Source organism: Mirounga angustirostris, unplaced genomic scaffold, assembly GCF_029215605.1.
Source record: "Mirounga angustirostris isolate CCGP_5_RB_7025 unplaced genomic scaffold, mMirAng1.0.hap1 SCAF_5, whole genome shotgun sequence".
In the NCBI taxonomy this organism is placed as follows: domain Eukaryota; kingdom Metazoa; phylum Chordata; class Mammalia; order Carnivora; family Phocidae; genus Mirounga; species Mirounga angustirostris.
In genome coordinates this window covers 127076727-127090686 of record NW_026991713.1, presented here as the reverse complement: position 1 = coordinate 127090686, position 13960 = coordinate 127076727, and the positions used below count along the sequence as shown (strand labels likewise).

General features: G+C 39.8%; 1 long non-coding RNA gene across 1 annotated transcript in view; it reads left to right on the top strand.

Annotated features, from left to right (window-relative positions):
- LOC135364501 (uncharacterized) overlaps positions 1–13960 on the top strand; it is a 32181-nt gene that overhangs the window by 9735 nt on the left and 8486 nt on the right. Inside the window, exons 2-4 of the long non-coding RNA XR_010411705.1 lie at positions 581–667; positions 8229–8368; positions 11009–11332. This is a non-coding gene — a long non-coding RNA (uncharacterized LOC135364501). The remainder of the gene's footprint in view (positions 1–580; positions 668–8228; positions 8369–11008; positions 11333–13960) is intronic.

Genomic DNA, 13960 nt, shown 5'->3' with positions numbered 1-13960 from the left:
AACCACTACCTCTTGGCTGAGGAGAGGAGACAATAAAGGAACTAAGGGCCAGGCTGGGAGTCAGTCCTCTTCAGAGAAGCTGTGGGTACCTCAGGAACATGCAGCCTGCTGGTGGGAAAAGACTTTCCAGAAGGTAGGGCCAGAGCTGTGTTGCAGAAGCAGCCAGGGAGGACAGTGTGGCCCAAGGTACAGCTGGGACTCCTCCAAGTGGCCTTCTGGTTTCTCCTGCCGAAGAACAAACATGGAGGGCTGGGGCCTGCAGGGGAGGGTCTTCCTGGGGCTGCAGCCTTGCAGTGTCCCTCTGGTGCCCTCTGTTGACACAATATTTGGCCAGTCCCAGCTCACAAAACAGGGCAAAGGAGGATGGGTTTGGAGCTGAGAAACAGTACATTGATAACCGGCAGTTATTTATTCTCTTACGCTTTATGTTCTTTGTCTGAGAAGCTGCGGATAATAATTGTGTCCCCAGGTAAAACTATTGTAAAAAAGTAAATGAATTAATGCATGTGAGTGCTTAGACCAGTGGCTAGCATAGTCTATATCAACTATTCCAACCGATCTTATTTATTCCTCATTCCAGGTCTGTGTCAGAAGCTGATACAGAGAGAACAATGCGGCACTGCGTCTGCCCTCATGGAGCCTCATCTTTAGCACCTTGGATGACATGGTCAGATCTGAGACACTTCCTAGTTTATATTTTAAGGAATAATACTACCTCAAAGCCCACCCTCAAGAATTTAAAAAACTTCTTCCCATAGAAGAAGAATTTTTTTTTTTTTGATCTAGTTCTTTTTAGCCAAGACATATGCATGCTATTTTTCTGTCTGACTCTGTAAACGGAGAAATCAGTGGCAAATAAGTGACTTCCTTTAACCAATCCTTAACTGCCTGCTGTGGGTCAGGCAGTGTTCTAGGTACCAGGAATACAGAAGTGAACAAGACAAAAACATAAAATTTCTGTCCTCATGGAGCTTAGATTCTAGGTAAGGGCCAGAGGAGACAGACAATAAACAAACTAAAAAATAACGTAAACGTGGTAAATACTTAGGTGAAAATTAAAACTGGGAGTGAGGATAAACTTGATTCTTCTCAAGTCTCACTACTTAAAAGGAACTGTGTGCGTATGTTTTGCTGCCAGATCCTTGTCCATTCAGCAATTCTGTATCAGTTGTGGAAACCAGAAACCCCAGGATCCCAGCAGAGCCTGTGCTGGGAAAGTTTTCCTTTTCACACAGAGGAATTCTGGTTAAATTGGAGTTTGGTTCTCTTTTTTTTTTTTAGTCTTCATACTATAAACATGTGCACTTCTTCATTCAATTCAGATTCAGTGTACCCAGTTTCACATATACTCTGTGGGCAATAATGTCCGCTCCCTTAATTCTCTCTTAACTGCCAGATTGTTGGTGACGATGTCTAGGGAGTTTGCTAAACCTAATCTTTTTCACCTGTATGTCTGAATGGCTACATCTCCTTAAATCTGACTAGGACCTTTGTGTTAAATTCTTAAAAAAAAAAAAAAAAATTCTTTCTCTCTTAAATATTCATGGGAATGGCTGATCTCCAACCTATGAAATGAAAGGAGAAGCTTTAGGCTAATCTCTTCCATTTAATTCCCCCCTGCAGAGACTTTAGAAACAGGTCTGAAAATTATAGGAACCACAAATTTAAAAAGTGTTAGTTTGATATGTCTGAAATTAATGCTTTAATTTATTCACCACAGAATGTCTTCACACATCGCTGTTTTGTGTAATTTATACCATATACTGTCTACTCAAGTTAATGTGTGAAGCATGGTTAAATTATGCCTAAAAAAGAATATGAAAACTATCTACAATATGGTGACGGGAAAAGGGTCTAAGTAGGAGTAATGGGGCAAAATTTAAATAAGACAAATTGAAATAGAAGCTTCAGAAAAACTGTCAGGTGTCTAAGATGAGCCTAACTGGAACACGCTCCCCAGAAAAGACTTTAAGACATTCAGAGAAGTCTACTGGGAAAGGGGCAGACAAAGTTCTAGAAAATATTTCTATAGGGAACACGTAATTGTACATGTGGCCTAAAAAATGGACTAGATAATCTAATAAGCTTTTGTGGGTCTCTTCAGTTTTCAGTCTTTGGTTAATCATGTCAAAGAAGCTTTGGGATAAAGATCAAATGAACAATTCTAGAGAAAAAGGAGACGTATTTTGTCAATATGATTTCATTTGTTCTTTTCCCCAAAGTGTATAGCATGCTGACAGGACTGTCATTCATTTTTCTTATGGCTAATTTAATGCTGGTAAAGGATGCCAAACCCACAGCTCGGGAGAATGCGGTCTGCCCTTCACTCCCCCTGACCTTGTGCTCTGTCTCCTTCTCAAGGCGTCTGGGGGAGAACCGTAAAGGCAGGATGCTCTCTAGGTGATCTGGTTTTGTTTTGTTTTTGAGATTAATAATACAATACTAGTTAGTGTTTTTAAATGTTAGCCATTTGGAGATTGCATTCATTAATTCACTGAAACTCCTACTTATGTGCAGAGCTCTTGCTGCTAGGTTTTAGGCCATGTGGGAAATACAGGCCTCTGGGAAACTGCGCCTGACTTCAGTGAGTGTACAGTTTGGAAAGCTGCTAAAATGAGAAAGAGCTGCTGTCTTTACATGGGCCATCACTTCTAAAACACTGAAGGCACAATGGGAAATGGAATTCAGATTAGGGGCTGGGGAGAGGGGATGTGCAGGAAGAGGTCACTAGGTTGGGTGGGTCTAAGTTTATTTCCGGAACTCTGTGATGTTTAATGGCCTTGTTTTTACTCTTATGTTAATCAGGGCTCTCCAGAGAAACAGAATCAATAGGGGATATAGATATAGACACAGATAGAGAGATTCCTTTGAGGAATTGACTCAGGGGCTAAGGAGTCTCACAGTCTGATTCTGGAAGCTGGAGACCCAGGAAGGACAGTGGTGTAGCTCAGTCCAAGTCTGAAGGCCAAAGAACCAGAGGGGCTGAGGCTGTAACTCTCAGTCCAAGGGCTGGAGAGGACTGATGTCCCAGCTCAAGCAGGCGGGGAGGAAGCCAAAGGGGCAAATTCCTCCTTCCTCTGCCTTATCATTTTCTTCAGACCCTCAACGGTTTGGATAATGCCCACCCACTTGGGGAGGGCGATCTACTTTACCGGGGCCACCAAGTCAAGTGCTCATTTCATTTGGAAACGCCTTCACAGGCACACCCAGAAATGACATTTAATTTGAGCGCCTATGTCCCAGTCAGTTTGATGCATAAAAATAACCATCACAGCTCTTAAGTCGTATTTCAGCAAAATAGCCTAAGTTTTGGACTTTGTTAGAGGAGACCTCGCAGGACAGTCTCTTACCTGTTGTCCGGGCCTTCACTTAAACCTCATCCTCTTTCACTCACACCCTGAGTGCCTCTCCTTGATCCCCTGCTGTGTTCTCTAGTACACCAATAAAACATTTCCAGCTACTTAAGCATCTTACTACTCCAGACTATATCTGATCCTGTTGTTTTCAGAGAGAGCTTTTTTTTTTTCATATTATGATGTTTTAGGTACTTTTTAAAAAAGATTATTTATATATTTATGTATGTATGTATTTCTTTCTTTCTTTATTTTTGGGTGTGTGGGGGGGAGAGAGTATGCACGAGCAGGGGGAGGGGCAGAGGGAGAAACAGACTCCCTGCTGAGCAGGGAGACTGACGTGGGACTCCATCCCAAGACCCTGGCATCATGACCTGAGCCAAAGGCAGCTGCTTAACCGACTGAGCCACCCAGGCACCCTTCTAGGTATATTTTTAATGGGCAACTCAAGAGACAGTATCTACCTAAGAATTCCCATTTTTAAGCCTAACGTATTCATTCCTGGTTGATATTCTTCTCATTGATTGTCCTAAATTAGGGTTACCAGATCTCCAGGATAATTCAAACAGGAATGGTCAGTTAAATTTGAACTTCACATAAAGAATGAATGCTTTTCGGGGCACCTGGGTGGCTCAGTCGTTAGGCGTCTGCCTTCGGCTCAGGTCATGATCCCAGGGTCCTGGGATTGAACCTCGCATCCGGCTCCCTGTTCTGCAGGAGACCTGCTTCTCCCTCTCCCACTCCCCCTGCTTGTGTTCCCTCTCTCGCTGTGTCTCTCTCTGTCAAATAAATAAATAAAATCTTAAAAAAAAAAAAAGAATGAATGCTTTTCTTTAAAGTATAAGTATACCCCATGCAATATTTGGGACTTACTCATACTAAGAAATTACTCATTCTCTATATGAAATTCCGTATACTGTGTTTTATTTTGCAATCATAAATGGGAATTTCTGCTTTGCAGCATCTCCACCCTTTAATTCCCAGAATTTCTGGGGTTCAGAGACCAAAGGTGGAGGAAGAGGAAATAAGAGTGGATACTTGGCTTTTATTATCAGGTCTTTGGTAATTTCTGGGGCTTTAAACTTCCTTGGAAGCCTAGAAAAGTGATACCTGAGGTATTCGGTGAAAGGAGAGGGACCCCAGCAATAAGGTAGCCCCAGGGATGAGATAGTTCCTCATGACACTGTTTACACATCCATTTAAATCAATATCAATTTATCCAGACCGCAGCAGGTCTGCAGCAATATATGCCGGTGAAGATGTGGTCCTTGAACTGTTCCATCTAGAGTCCATAGGTGGGTCATGCTGTACTTTATGCTGTCCTCACAGTGTATCTGGCTGAGGTTACTCATCATACTATTTCTGTTTAGTGAAATGGAATTCTGCCTGTAAGATGTCGGTATGACAAGGGAAAAGATTCATATTTCAGGATTCACAGCCTCTCCCCCTCCTCACCTTGAAAAAGAGAGTTTCTTTTCATTTGCTCTGTGTCCCTGGTCCCAGGATTGCATGGGACCAGGTTAATGCATGAGGAAGGGTATTAATACAGCCAAGGCCAGTCCGATTGATCTCAGGAGGCAGCACGATGAGAAAATAACAGATGGAGAAGATGAGGGGGGTAGGCTGAAAAAGAATAGGGTGCTCTGTGTGTGGAAGGGAGCATGGGAGAGAGAGTGAGAAAGGGGGATTTTAGGGGAATATGACAGGAAAGAAGGAGGTCTGTAGGCAGTGTTCCTGCTGGACTCCATGAAACACCAGAGGAGAAAGAAAAGATTGGAAGTTGTGCCATGGGGTGTAAGATTCGTCCCCCTCTTGGCATTTTTTGAGAGACTCTGGTTAATATTATTTTTATCTAATGGCTCTTGCTTTCACAGAGATTTCCTCTGAATGTGAATGGTCTTGAAATACACCTGTATATATCCCGGCTTCTGCCATTTACACAACATGGGGAGGGAGGACAAAGCAGGGCAGTAAGGATCCAGTAAATTCTGATCAGACAGTTGTTGGGCAGCAAAACTGTAAAACTCGTACCTCATGATTTCATCATTATACCATTCCCTGGGAGGGGCTAAAACTGTTATTCCCGACAGGAACATTCAAAAATAAATCAACGCTATCTACTCATGTCTTTATGACATTATGGATTTTCTCTCTACCTTCCTCCCCTTTCCTCATGTAGCTAAGTACATGTGTGACATGATGTATATGTGACATATGAGCAGGAGAGAAATAAACTTATATTTTGGTCATGCAAGATAGAACTTACACTCCAAATTAATGTATTTTCCTTCCATCGTTGTCAACATGGATGCTGCAATCCTTGCATCTGTGCATCATTTCCACACGTTGCATTGCGTTTGAACACCGCATTGTTCAAAAACATTGGGATCTCCTGTTTTGGCATAACCTTCAGAGTCGATGTCAGATAAAGTAATTTGGTATTGATAATAAAGATATCAAAGTAAATTATCTTCAGTAATGGGAAATCTTCATCCTTAAGGATGCATTTGACTTTTGGAAACAGCCAAGGCTAATTTAGAACACGCTTTGATGGATAAAGTACACAATCATAATAGATAACACTTCTGGGGGCGCCTGGGTTGCTCAGTGGGTTAAGCCTCTGACTCTTGGTTTCAGTCATGATCTCAGGGTCGTGGGATTGAGCCCTGTGTCGGGTTCTGTGTTCAGCAGGGAGTCTGCTTGAGATTCTCTCTCCCTCTCCTCCTCCCCCGGCCCTGCTCACGTGCATGCTCACTCGCGCTCTCTCTAAAATAAATCTTAAAAAAAAAAAGGAACTTTAAAAAAAAGATAACACTTCTGGATAAAAACAACATAGGAAAATTGATGAAACTTTTTGTATAGTTCATAAACTGAAAATAATTATAAAAATAAGGTAGTCTAAGTTATTTTTGAGGAATGGATTGAGTTGAAAAAAAGTATAATCTACTGAAAAACTATTTCAAAATAACCATTTGTTTGGAACTGTGTTTATTTTTTCATTCATCTATACATTCAACATTAATTCAATAGACAGACCTTGAGGACCTACCCAATCTTAAATGGTAGCTCTGAGAATACCAAGAAAAAAAAAAAAAGGAAAACTAGTTCTTGTCCTCAAAGAACTTCTAATTCTATAGAAAAATAGATATACAAACATGATTTTAGTATGCAGATCTTATCTGAAACCCTTGATGGGTTTTAGAATTCAGAATATTTCACATTTTTACAAGATAATGGGAGGATATTCCAATCACTGTGGCTGCAGAACATTACCTAAAATTTTGTACCTTAAAACAAAATTTGTCTTTCTCATAAATCTATGTTTGGGGCAAGGCTTGGCATCAGCTTGTCTTTGCTTCACTCAGCCAACAAGTGGGGGCACTTGAGTGCCAAGGCCAGGCATCATCTGCAGTTAACTCATTCTCATGTCTGGTAGTTGATACTGGTTGGTCATTGATGAATACTGATGATGAATACAATGAATACATTGATGAATGATTGAGATCTTGACTGGGGTTGTGGCCTAGAACAGCTACAGGTGGCCTCACTACATGGCTGAGCTTCCTCACAACATGGTGGCTGAGTTCCAAGGGCAAGCATTTTGAGAGAGGAAAGGAAAATAGGCGGAAGCCATATCACCTTTTATGACCTAGCCTTGGAAGTCAAGCAGTATCACCTCCACTACTTTTATTCATAAAATCACTCCCATTTTCAAGAGGGGAGAGGGAAATAGACCTCTCCTCTTGATAAGTGGTAGAAGTTCTAGAAGAACTTGTGGGATGAGACATGTTGCAGTAGCCATTTTCGGAATGGTGCACATACTAGAGGTGCGTATAGTATGTGTTACTTACCATTGCCAGTGGGGTCTGAGGCTTCAGTCTGCAGTGAAACCCACTAATATTTCTGCAGCAAAGTTCATGAATATTAATACAAATTGGAATCAATTGAGATTATAAATATAAGTAGTTCCATTCAGGTTTTGTCACCAAATGAGTTACCGAAAATATTTCAGTTTTAAGAGATTTTCTGGATTTCAGACTTTCTAGTAGGTGGTTTTTGAGCTGTAATAATAAGTTGTGCTGATGGAGGCTATAGGTATCTACAATGCATCTAGAAGAAGAGACTACAGGAGAACTGCAGGAGTAAGAAATCTTCACAGACAGGTAGCTGAAAGTGGATTATTTAGGAAGGATGTTCCAAACGAAGAAACTCCAAAAGAATGGACGTCTGAGTGTGGAGAAAACCAAGATTTTCAAAATAGCTAGAGTATATACATTAGAGAACATGAAGGCCCAGATCATGAAGAGTCTTGGATGCCATATTAAGGAATTTGCATTTTATCCTATAGAGACAAAATGAAGCCAATTAAGGGTTTTAAGCAGGAGAGAGATGTGATCATACTTGCCCTTTGGAATGATAATTTTGGTGACAGACAGTAGATTGAGGGGGATGAGGATGGGGTTCTTCAATAGGCAACTAGAAGTGATGATCACCTGAAATAAAAGCAGGGAAGAATTGTTGTGTTTAGCTGCCATTTCCTTTTGTGCTAAGATCAGAGTTAATCATGAAAACTGTGATGTGGAGAGGGAGAGGAGTTGTCAGATTGTCTTTTTTCTAATTAATTTTTTTTATCCAAGTAGTGCCTGTATCTTCTTTACAATGTTAAATAGCACAAGACATAGAATAAAAGCCAATGTGCACTGTACCACATCCCATTACCCCAGTCTTACTCCTTAAAGACTACCACTTTCACCCCTTTAAATGTTTCTTCTGGGATTTACCTCTATGATCTAAATAAGGGGCCTCATCTGCTGCAAGTAACAAAATAAGCCAATTTGAAAATATCTTAAATAGTAACACTTATTCTCACAACAGGAAGTCCAGACTGGACAGGCTTCAGACACCATATTTGCTTCCATCTCAGCTGGCTCCTCATCACGATCATAAGATCAATGCCTCTGTTCCAAGAATCACATGAAAAAAACTCCATTGTAAGAAGAACGACCATTGTTCTTGTGAGTCTTTGGGTTTGTTTTGTTTTGTTTTGTTTCGTTTTTAGTTTATCAGCAAATAGTTTTTTTCCAGAAGCTCTGCAGCTCCCTTTCCCTCCTGTGTCTTTTGCTAATTTGGGTCACATGCCCTGTTTGAATTATCTGTGATCAACTTGGCATCACCACCACCCCTTCTAAAGTCTCCTTTGCTTTGAAGAGAAGCCAGGAGCTACATTTGCTAGATTCCCCTTTGTTGTATGGTCCCAGGCTGGAGTGTATTGATGACAGGCATCCTTGAGCCAAAGTAATGGAGAGTTCATTACTCTCCAGTCAGTTGCAGCCAGAATTGTGGAAACTTCAAGGCGAGTTTTGAAAACCACCTGCTTGAGCACTCCAAGCTGAGGTCAGTAGCGGTTTCTCTAACCATTGCTCCCTTAAGGCTTTTTTTGGGTTAAGCCACCAATTCCCTGTGTTAAAGCCCTTTATAGCTAGACTGCAAAGAGTAGCTTTGGGTTTCCAGACTGATCTATGACCCTTCCTAAACATAGCACCGATGCAAGGGAAATGAATCACAACACTGACATAGACAAATCAGGATTTAGGTATGATTCCAGTATGGAGAACAATAGTAATATGGGGAAATTTGACTTCAAGTAATGGTAGTGTAGCTCGGTCAGGCTAATCTTCCCACAGGTAACAATGATAGAGTCTGGATGGGAATATTAAAAACCAACTATTTGAAGATATTTGACAGAGACTAGATGCAGGCAGGTATTGGAGAGGAGTCTACCTTTAAAAGATTGGAATTACACCATTGTGATTTTTGATTTGGAGTTTTTGCTCACAGTTGTTCACCAATCCATTACGTGGCTCAGAATGAAGCCTCCTGAATACTGGTGTCAGAGTATAAAGTTCAGGACTGGAAGAGCAACTGGGGAGCTGGGAGGGCGTATCCTAGGAGGGAGGGGGTCATAGAGGTGGTGAACCCCAAATCTTCATATAAACTGGTCAAATTCTTGTCCAGCCACTGAAATATGCATCAGTAGGAGAGACCACATAGAGTACAGAGAAAAAGTGACCACTAGAAACTGAAAGAATTGAGCAGATATTTCAGGGTGTCACCCAAAAACAGAGGAGACAGACTTAGGACTTTGAGTCCAGCCAATTTAATTCCCTAGTAGAACAAAAATTGCACTCTTGCGAGCAATATAATAGAATCCAGAATTTCTACAATGTATAATTCCTAATGTCTAGTATACAATAAAAATGACCAAATGTGTAAAGAAACGGGAAAATATGACCCGTATGCAAGGAGGAGAAAACAATCAAGGAAAACCAAACCTTACGTGGTACATAGTAGACAGAGACTTTAAAGCAGCTATTACAAATATGCATAAGGACTTACAGGAAAATGTAGTCTTGGTGAATGAACAGATGGAGAAACAGCCACAAAATAGAATTAAAAGTCCATTTTCGTGTGTTTGCGCTGCTCTAACAAAAACCCCATAGCCTGGGTGGCTTAAATAACAAACATTTATTTCTCACAGTTCTGGAAGCCAGGCAGTCCAGGATCAAGGCACCAATAGATCTGGTCTCTGGTGACGTACTGCTTCCTGGTTCATAGATGGTCACCTTCTCACTGTGTCCTTGCATGACAGAAAGAGTAAGGGAGCTCCCTGGGGCTTCTTGTAGGAGGGCACTAATACCATTCACGAAGACTCCATCTCATGACCTCATTACCTCGCAGGGGCCCCACGCCCTAATGCCATCACACTGGGGGTTAGGATTTCAACATGTGAATGGCAGGGAGGGACACATTCAGTCTATAGCAGACTCAAATGAAAATTCTAGGTGAAAAATACAGCAACTAAAAATGAAAAACTTACTAGATATGCTTAATGGCAGATTGGAGAATGCGCAAGAATCGGTGAATTTGAAAGCAGATAAATGGGAATTGTTCAGATTCAAGAAAAGGGAGAAAAGATAGAAGAAATATGAATAGATTTTCAGAAAGCTATGGTTTCTGAAATTCAAGCAGTCTAATACATGTGATTAGAATACTAGAAGGAGCCAAGAGAGTAGGGAAGAAAAAATATTTGAAGAAGTAATGGCTGAAAACTTAGCCATTTGGTAAAAACACTAATGGATCCAAGGTCAGTGAAGCACAAGCAGAATAAATACAAAGAAAACAGCACTAGGCACATGACCAACTGTTGGCATCTAAAGACAAAGAAAAAGGAGCCAGGAGAAAAATAAGGCCTATATTTTACTTAGAGAGAAATAATAATACAAATAAGGCAGACTTCTCCTGAGAAACAGGGGAGACCAGAAGTCTGTGATACACACCCAGCTCACATTAGTGGAAAAACCCATTGGCCCAGCTAGGAGGAGTGCCGTCAGCAGACAACCTTCTGTTTTTAGCCCCTTTCGGGGGGATTGCCTCAGCTGTAGAGCACTGACTCACTTAAGATCAAGCCTCTTCCTGGGATACCTACAGCCAGGGGTTGATCAGTGCAGGACCTGACCTTCTTGGCCCAATGCAAGACGAATCTGAAGGGCAATTCTTGCTCCAGATCTCCCCCGGGCGTTGGCTGAGGCTACTATAGGACATGCATCAGAGCTCAGTTTTTCCTTCTGACTACTCTTGCTTCCTTCTTTCCACAGGTTTTGATACCAAGGAGACTCCTTAATAAACATTCTGCTGGCTAAATTCCACCTCAGAGTCTACCTCCTAGGAAACCCAACCCATGACAACGATTGAATAACACCTTTAAGTACTGAAATAAGTAAAGCTGTCAACCCAGCTTCTATATGCTACAAAATTATCTTTCAAAAATGAAGAAAAATAAAGATGTTTTCAGATGGACTAAAGCTAAGAATTGGTGTGTTGTGCTGTAAGAAATACTTAGGGGAATTCTTCAAGTGGGAGATGAATGACACCAGATGATAACTTGGATTCAATGGAAGGAATAAAGAGCACAGGAAATGGTAAGTATTTGGGTAAACAGGAGAGAATGTACACATTTTCTTTTCTTTTTTTTTAAGATTTTATCTTTAAGTAATCTCTATACCCAAAGTGCGGCTTGAAATCATAACCCTGAGATCAAGAGTTACATGCGCCACCAACTGAGCCAGCCAGGCGCCACATGTACACATTTTCTTAATTTCTTGAAAAAGCATATGATTGCATAATGCAGCTTATAACACAGTATTGTGGGGTTTATAACATAAGTACATATAATAGATATGACAAAAATCTCACCAAGTTGAGAGAGTGGTAAATAAAACTATGATATTCAAAGGTTGCTATATTTTATGTGAAGTAGTACAATATAAACTCTAAGTAGATTGTGGTAATATAAAGATGTAAATTGAAATCCTTGAAGTAACTACTAAAAATAATGCAAGATATATAGCTAAAAAGCTAACAGAAATTAAAATGGAATACTATGAAGTATTCAAGTAACCCGAAAGAAGGAAGGAAGAGAGGAAAAAAGAATGAAGTGGACAACCAGAAAACAAATTGAGTGTATTACTTATGTATATTAATGATCATGGGAGCTAGGCTTCTTATTGTCAGAGAAGGGAGTTATAAATGTAGAAAGTAGAATGAACTAGTCGTGTTGGAATTTACTTATGTAAGTAAATATATAAATATAGATATAATATGTGTATATATATGCATATATACCTGTGTTTATGTCCATAAATATGTATGTATATGTGGGTATCCATAGATACCCATAGATACACACAACTATATTATTTCTAGCTGTGACCACTGACAAGGTTTGAAAACATCAACTATGAGCATATTTAGAGGCCCAGTCTTGATTTCTGAAAATGCTTCTCAATGTAAAAGAACCAAGGCTTTTTGTTAAGAAATGACTGATTTGAGGACTGGAGTAGGGAATGTACAAAATGAGCCTGGAACATTTTGTGCCCAAAAGTAAGGAAGTCCCTGAGGAATGATGGTGATTTGTCAAAGGCCATAGAATCCAGCTTGACTGGTCTTCCCACTGGTGAAATCTGGAACACTGTGACTTCAAAATAAATAATAGTAACAAATTGTAAGCTGTTGAATAAAACAAGAATCCATGAGTCCACATTTGCTCTGAGTAAATATGTGAATAAATTGAAAGTTAGGTGAGGGAATAGATATCTATATAGTCTTAAATTACCTCCTCGTGAAGCACATATTGATTACAAAGGGAAAAAGTAACTTGATAGTGGGAGAAGCCTGGCAGACACCATCTTAATCAAATGAGCCAAGGCAACATCCCTAGTAATGGGACAAACTGAAATCAGAACCACCTGCTAGAACATAACGAGAAGAACACACAAAACATCACTTGCGCGATAACTCCTGTTGAAGATTCATAAGCTGAATCTAATAGTGAGGAAACAGCAGAGAAACCCAAATTGAAGGACATTATACAAAATAACTGTTCTGTAATCTTCAGAAAATTGTCAAGGTCATGAAAATCAAGAAAAGACCAAGGAGCTATTCCAGATAGAAAGAAACAAAAGAAACGTGACAAGTAAATGCAGTGTATTATCCTGGACCGGCTCCTTTTGCTATTAAGATTGTTACTGGAACAATTGGTGAAACTTAAATGTGGTAGAAGAATTAAATAGTACTGTATTAATGTTAATTTCCTCACTTTGATGATGGTGTTGTGATTATGCAGGAGACTATCCTTGTCTTTAGGAAATATACACTGAAGTATTTGAAAGTGAGGAACATGATATTAGCAACTTCTCTCAACTGGTTTAGGAGGAATAGTACTTTGCACTGTACCTGTAACTTTTCTGTAAGTTTGAGATTGTTTGCAAAATAAACAAATACCCACTTAGGAACAAAACCCACAAGACACCATTAGAATGGTTAAAATAAATTAGAAAGGATGATAGAAATGTTGAGAGGAGGGTGAAAAGCAATGAGAACTCTCATAAATTGCGGATGTAATGTAAAATTATACAGTCACGTTGGAAAGGTTTGGTAGCTTCTTATAAAGTTATCCCTTCCTTTGAGCCAGCAATCCCTCCTAGGTATATACCCAAGAGAAATGAAAATGTATGCCAACACGGATAGTTGGACAGGAATACTTGTGGCAGCTCTCTTCCTAATAGCTAAAATCTGGAACAAAAGACCTATCGATAAGAAAATGGATTTTAAATTTTTGATATAATCATACAGTGTGATATTACTCAGTGATCAAAATGTACTATTTATACATGTAACAGTATGGGTGAATTTCATAGACATTATGCTGAGTGAACAAAACTGGAGTACATACTGAATGATTCCATTTATGGAAAGCTTTAGAGGAGGCAGAACTACTTTATGATAGAAAAAACTCAGAACAATTACTGCCTTTGGTGGGATTAACTAGGAAGGGACACAAGGGATATTTGGGGGGTAGGTAGATGTTCTATATCTTGATGGAGTGTGGATTACACAGGTGTATCAATTAATCTAAATCATAGACTGTTGACATAGACAATCCTAAGGAATCTACAAAAAAAAGATGAGAATTTAGCAAGGTTGCAATATACGAATTTACAATTCAAAAATCAATTTTAACTTTATATACTAGCAGCAAACAATTGGAA